This window comes from Hipposideros armiger, unplaced genomic scaffold (assembly GCF_001890085.2).
Source record: "Hipposideros armiger isolate ML-2016 unplaced genomic scaffold, ASM189008v1 scaffold_1076, whole genome shotgun sequence".
Classification (NCBI taxonomy): domain Eukaryota; kingdom Metazoa; phylum Chordata; class Mammalia; order Chiroptera; family Hipposideridae; genus Hipposideros; species Hipposideros armiger.
This window is the reverse complement of record NW_017732426.1, coordinates 445,862-452,671: the sequence shown is the minus strand read 5'-3', so window position 1 is coordinate 452,671 and position 6,810 is coordinate 445,862. Positions and strand designations below refer to the sequence as shown.

General features: G+C 32.9%; 1 long non-coding RNA gene across 1 annotated transcript in view; it reads right to left on the bottom strand.

Moving 5' to 3' along the window:
* Window positions 1–200: 200 nt before the first annotated feature.
* The window catches only part of LOC109376254 (uncharacterized), a 102,801-nt gene continuing 96,191 nt past the window's right edge, over window positions 201–6,810 (bottom strand). The window contains exon 3 of the long non-coding RNA XR_002122711.1: window positions 201–2,586. This is a non-coding gene — a long non-coding RNA (uncharacterized LOC109376254). The remainder of the gene's footprint in view (window positions 2,587–6,810) is intronic.

Here is a 6,810-nt window from a genome sequence, read left to right as displayed (position 1 = left end):
AAAATCATTTAAAACACAACTACATCATAAATATAAGCAAGAATGATAAGCTGCCTATATTTAAAAATATGAAAAATAAGAACATTTAATATGCATATATTTTAGGGCACTCAATATTAAATTTTCAGAATGATTTAAAATAGATAAAATATGTGTTAATTATTAAAATATAGCAAAAGTATACATGGTTTTCCTTCTAAGCACTTATCTATATTTGAATAAATAATCCTTATTATTATAAAATTATATCCTTAGCTAATATATTACACAACTTAGAAAATTAAGCATTAACACAGTAAATGTTCATCATCATAATAATCTCTAGTCCATAATGCAGACTTTAGGGAAATTCAGTCTTTAATAACATATACCATATATACAGTATATAAATTATCTCTATATTTGCACATGTAACAATTTTTGCAGTCATGCAATCCACCTGAAAACAGAAAACGAAACAAAATCCTTACTTTTGATTTGGAAGATCCAAGCACCGTCTATGTCTTTGACATGTTAGAAAAGTTACATGAACTTGAGAAAGTCATTCTACCTCTTCCAATTCCACTTTTCTTATTTGGAAAAAATTATATAATTAAGCTTGTCCATCTCTTATTTTTAGTTAGTTCCCTTCAGAGGATTTCAGACAAACATGCAAGCATAAAAGTAAAGCATGATGTTTCCATTCATTGATACATACTGATGTGGCACTACTTGCAACGGTCAGATGTATTCTGACGTCTCTTGCTTCTTCTTGGAAAAGGATTATCAACTTTAATTTTATTACATGCTGGAGTATAGTACAGTAATTGCAATGGTTCTTATACATTTTTCTAAAAACAATAACAATGCCCCCCACGTTAATCCCTGTTTTTAATTCACTTTTAATGTAATCAAATAAACACATTTTATAGCTAAATGGACAGATTATAACATTGTAAAAAGATCTGAATATTTTTTCCATGAAAGTAAAATCATTAACCTGTAAAGATTTTTGCCTATTATATTCAGCTCGAGTTCCATTAAAAATGTAAAATAAAATCAAAATAAAAGGGGATTTCTGAGTAAGCAGCACTGAAATGTCTTAAAATTGTACCTTTTGAGGTAGGCGTCTTTTTTTTATTTATACTGACAGTTTCTGCAATGTTGCCTTTGAGGCAAAAAGTATCTTTATTGACTCACTCTAGTTCCTAATACAAGTTTTTTTATTATTTTTTTATTGTATCCTAGTCAAAATATCTTTAACTGAATTCTTTCTTCTTCAAAATGATAACTGACCAATCAAACGGACAAAAATCTTTACCAGAGTGCTTTACTGTAGGTGATGTTTCTCACATTATCCACATTTAAAGATTTCAAATATAAAATAAGACAATAAAAAGAAAGAAATAAGGATAAAAGAATAAACTCTAGAAAACTGTCAGAGACACAAAGAGGTTTTTGTATCTTGGATCGTAAAAGGGTGAGTCAAGTGGCAAAGTCAACAAGGACACATACAATGTTTTCATGTAAATAAATACACTTATAGTTTTATTTTAATACCATAGCTTAAACCCAGCATTTGCTCATGTATACTATATGTTACATAATGATTCAAATAACTTAAAATGTTTGATAACATATTTCTGAATGATACTACCATTAATCATAATTAATTAATTGCCTCTGAGAAATAGAGAACTGAGTAAAGCCTACTTTCTTCTCCTTCATTCTATGGCTCTTCTGTTACCCTGTACCCTGCCCACAACATTGAGCCACTTATCCTTGCAATAAACTACAACATTTAAGAGTGCCTTGTTGCCACCTGGCTGTTTGATAATTAAAGTGAACTTATTGTTCAAAATTAAAAAAACAGGGACACACCAAAATCAGGTGGCAATGTCAAGTCTGGAAAGCAGGCTTTCATTTATGACACACTCAAGAAACTTCCCTCAATATAAGGTCCAAATCCAATAAACTTCCCTCACTTGTTTAGACTTCTAGTTTTCTGACCTTCTGTAGTTAGAATAAGACTTCATTATTTATCCTATCTTTGATCTCAATGCAAGGAAATAAATAAAGATAATTTAGCTCTTCTGTAGACACTGTCCCACTAAGATGGGTGAGACTAGAAACATTGTTTTCCAACTTACCCAATACACAGAGAATATGTGGTGAAATTAAATGAAGACTATAACCAAAGTGACAAGTGACACGGATGACAAAGTTGAACAAAAAATATGTACTGCCAAGTGGAATATTACATTCTAGAAAGCTGCACATAGAGATAATTTTTAAATAAAGGTCTATTTTTGCTTTAAAAATACATTAAGGATAAGGTAGGGATATGTTAGTTGAAAGTTCATCCATCAATATTTTATGCAATTTGGTACAAATGCAAATAGTGTCAAATATTTGTAATGAAAACATTTCTGTATTACATACTCTGAGAAATGGCTAACAAATGTAGTAATGGAAAACTGATTATATTCAATATTTAACATGTCACCGATTTGCGATACATTCCTTATGGTCAAATAATGATTTAACCTAGGTTGAAATATGTACTGGTTTAAATAAACCTTCAGTGCATGTAGGATTCCACAGGGCCTTGAAAAGAAGAAAACAAAAATGAATAAATGAAAGACATCAAATTAATAAAAACAAAATGAAATGAAATTTAATATGAAGACATAAAATGTTTAAACACTTAAATAAAAAACACAAACATAAAACGGTTGTATTTATGATTTTATAAGTCAAAATTGCTATTAAAATATTTATATTAATGATGCTTGCATGCTCCTAACTTCCAATTAAATATACTTTACTATGAAACTCAAGGTAAAAGAGGGCAGATCAGTAAACTAAATTTTCTTATTTCTTTGGTTTTGAAAGCAGAGTCAAAAGTAACAGTAAAAAGCTTCAAGAAAATTAAATAATCAAGTAATATGTATGTCTCACATGGCTCTCCTAGTCTTTTTGTAAACCATATTTAGTTACCACAGAGCTCCAACAGAATTTTGTCAATCAGCAGCAATTATTTTTATTATTTTTAAATCTAAAATTTATTGCAGTTTTAAGTGATAGGAAACTAAAACATTTAAAAGTCTTTCATCTTAAAAAAAATCTCCTTTGTTGAGATAATACAGATAACAAAGATATATAGGATACAAGAATTACAAAATATGGTATCTGTCCCCAAGGAATGAAGAATTTAATTTGAGAGACATAAATGAATATAAAAAGGGGGAGCCGTACTACAAGATGATAGGTGATATGTAGATATAGAAAAGAAATACGCACACATACACACATATATCAGTTTGACATATACAGTATTGACAACTACAAGATAGTAGGTTATATATAGGACTGATAACTACTGAAATAGTTCTACGACATGAAAGATCACTTCTACTTGGGGTGGTCAAATCAAGAATATGAGATTGGAGCTTGGCCCCAAGAGAGAGATATATTATAGGGGAGCAGTAATCCAAGTAAAATGGTTACAAACAAAATAAACAAAACATTAAACAATAGAGACAAGATATAGTAATGCATGTTGGAGTATTTTAAGTGAAATAAAAGGTTTATGTGTAGGAATGGTAGGAGCTAAAATTGCATAAATACGGAAGGGAATCATTTTAGCAGCTATAGATGCTGTTTTGAGGAATGTGAATTTTATCTTTTAAGCCCAGTGAGACATTAAGAAAGAGTTGTAAAGTAGAAATACAACACAAGGCACGCTATGTGGGTATTTTATTTGCTTGTTTGTTTCGGCTTTTTTTGCATATTTATTTGTAGTGTTATATAAATTAGAATGTGTAGAGCCTGTAAGTAGGAAGATAAGACCAAAACCAATGTGAAGTCCTAAAGCAGCAAGCAATATGATAAGGTGACTGTTATTTATAATATGATTTGCCCTGTCAAGATGACTGTTCCAGGTTTATTCACAGCTGACCCATCATTCAGGTTACAGTTCAAGGGCAACTTCCTGAGAAAAAGTCTTCCCTGATGAACCTCTTCTAGGCACAAGATCTCCTGTTCACCTGATTCATTTCTTAATTTCATCTTTCTGCTTATTTCCATCACGTCCCTTATCACTGTGAAATTTTCTTGCTTAGTTTTATAATTTCTAATTTATTGTATGTCTTCAATCCACTAGAATATGAGGTTTATGAAGAAAGGATTCTTGCCTATGTCTCATTCACTGCAACAATCTTAGTGCCTGGAATACTCTCATTTTATTTTTATTTTTAAATGACTGTATAAATGAAAGCAAAAGGAACCACAATACCTGTATGTTCTACATAGAGGCAGGTATGTATTTGCCAACCAAACATTGTTCTTAAAAAAAAATACACAGGATCATTAAGACTAACAAATAAACATTTAACAGACACCCAGTGTTCAGTACCTGCTTTCCAAATTCTAGTTAAACCAATATAAAAACTGTGAGAATATATTTTTATATTTTACATATTTTAGAAATGAGGAATTCTGCTTTCTACAAAATGAAGGTTGTCCCAGTGGCCTGGCCCACATCACAAATCTAAACCTATGTCAGCCCACCTTTATGGGAAACATGTCACTATTTAGAAAACCTAACATAAACCAATCACAATCTTCCAACTCAGCTTTTGCTCATTCACCTTACTCTAGAAAACTTGACTTGCAAGCCTCACCAGGAAATCCCCCCACCTCCTAGCCAATCATGGTCCACTTTGTGTTGCTGCTTCTAATGCTGCATACATCTTGCTCTGGTCCCCAAACCCCTCGGGACAAGTAATCCACTGCTTGTGAGGCACTGCACTCCACAATACATAGGTTGTTTTTGCTCGAATAAAAGATATCAAACTCATTACTAAATTGTGTATTTTTGTAATTTTACAGATTAATGACAAGGATAGAGTCTAAACATAGCAGCTGAAGATTCTGGGATGGCTCCTAGATGCAGGTGAAGGTATCCACAGAGCCTTTTCGGGTCCCTACCTCTCGGGATCTCTGGTAAGCTTCTTTTGGATTGAGCTCCATTTATTCTGCATTCTGGGCTCTTTGAGGTTGTTTGTTCTAATACTTCCAGTTGGAAAATTGGGGTGTGAGAGACTCCAGATATTTCACAGTGAGACTTAGAGGTCTCAGGAACTGTGCACATGCAGTCAGTAAGACGGCTTGAATTAGGAAGCATTATTTCAACAGGGGAAAATAATGGATACCCCTCAATCTAAACAAAGCAGGGACACACCTCCTGGGACTCCTGCCATTTTTGTGATTAAAAAAAAAAAAGGTGCAAACAACCATCCATTCCTAAAACATTGGCAAGAAATAACGAAAGATAATTTAGAATTATAGTGGCCATTTGGAAGCTTTTATAACCTAGACAAGGTTATATGCTTATGAAGAGCACTTGAATGTAAAAAAAAAAAAAAAACCAAAAAGCTAAACAAAAAGAATGGGATACTTTCTTTGATTGGTATGCTGATGTGTAACAAAAAGCTTCTGAATCAAAAATTGTGTCTCTTAAAGATTCTTTGCCAAAAGCCACTACTGAGTGAAAATACAGAAATCTAAAAAATCTAAAAAGCACTCCATACTGTGACTCTATTCCTGACTGTACACCCTCCTCTCACTTCCCCTCTTCTCAACAACCCAGAGACTCTCAATTCACTGCTGGATCTTCCTTCCCATTCCGAAGATCTTACCACTTAATTCCCTTTTAAAATTCAGCAAGTAGATAATCTTGAGAAAAACAAGAATGCCCTGAAATGTATTCCCCAAACCACTTTTACACGATAGCCCAAGGGTGAAATGTGAGCAATAGTAAATTACTTCCCTAAACGTAAAAAGGATCCTTAAAAACTTACTGAGGAATTTAGAATTTTGATTAATGTGTGTGACCCAGGAATCCCTGACTTATCACAATTAATATACATTCTGGTGGGTCCAGATAAAACCCAAAAAGGATTTAGAGAGGCAGACTGGATGAAACCTAAGGAGGAAGCCACAGATGCTAGAAGAGCTTGTAAAATGACTCAAGATTTTTTAAGGGTCATTCCCAGAATATTTCTACCAAGAACACATTGGACTCTTGTTCAGTCTTGTAACCAAAAAAAAGGATGAATCAGTAGATTTTAGAAATAGATTTGAATCTTTATTTCTGAGACACTCATAGTTTAGTGAAATAACTTCCTCAAATTAACCTGCCTTCACTGTCCCTCTTTATGAGTGGTCTTCCTAAATCTTTCCAGTATGATCCAGAACGGGAAGTCATGACTATTGATCAAGTCTGTATTCTGGCTGAATATTTCGAATGTACTTTAGAATTAGAAAAAAACCAAAACAACAAAAAAGTGAAGCTACCAAGCTCATGGCCCTCCAGCTCCAACAGTTCCAAGGAACTCAGCTATTAAACAAGCCATCTTAGCATTTTAAACTTCAAGGGGCTCCACCTAAACAATCCTGGCCCCCAGGTCCATGTCACATCTCTGAAAAGACAGGATATTGAAAAAGAAACTGTCCCCAAAGAAAACAAATGCTAGGCCTATCTCCCATATTTCCAAAACCATATCAATGATGGGGCTCCTAGGGAAATATACAACAGTTGCTTCCTGTAGTCACTCTAAGTGAACATGGTAAAATTCAAACCAAAATACGTAGAGAAAGATGTATAGGTTTAGTAGATAAAGGAGTGACCTCACCTATGTATGTAAAGCCCCACTTTTTCAAAGCAACTTATCCCCTCTGAGGGGGAGGATATATATATATATATATATATATATATATATATATATATATATATATATATATATGTGTGTGTGTGTGTGTATATAT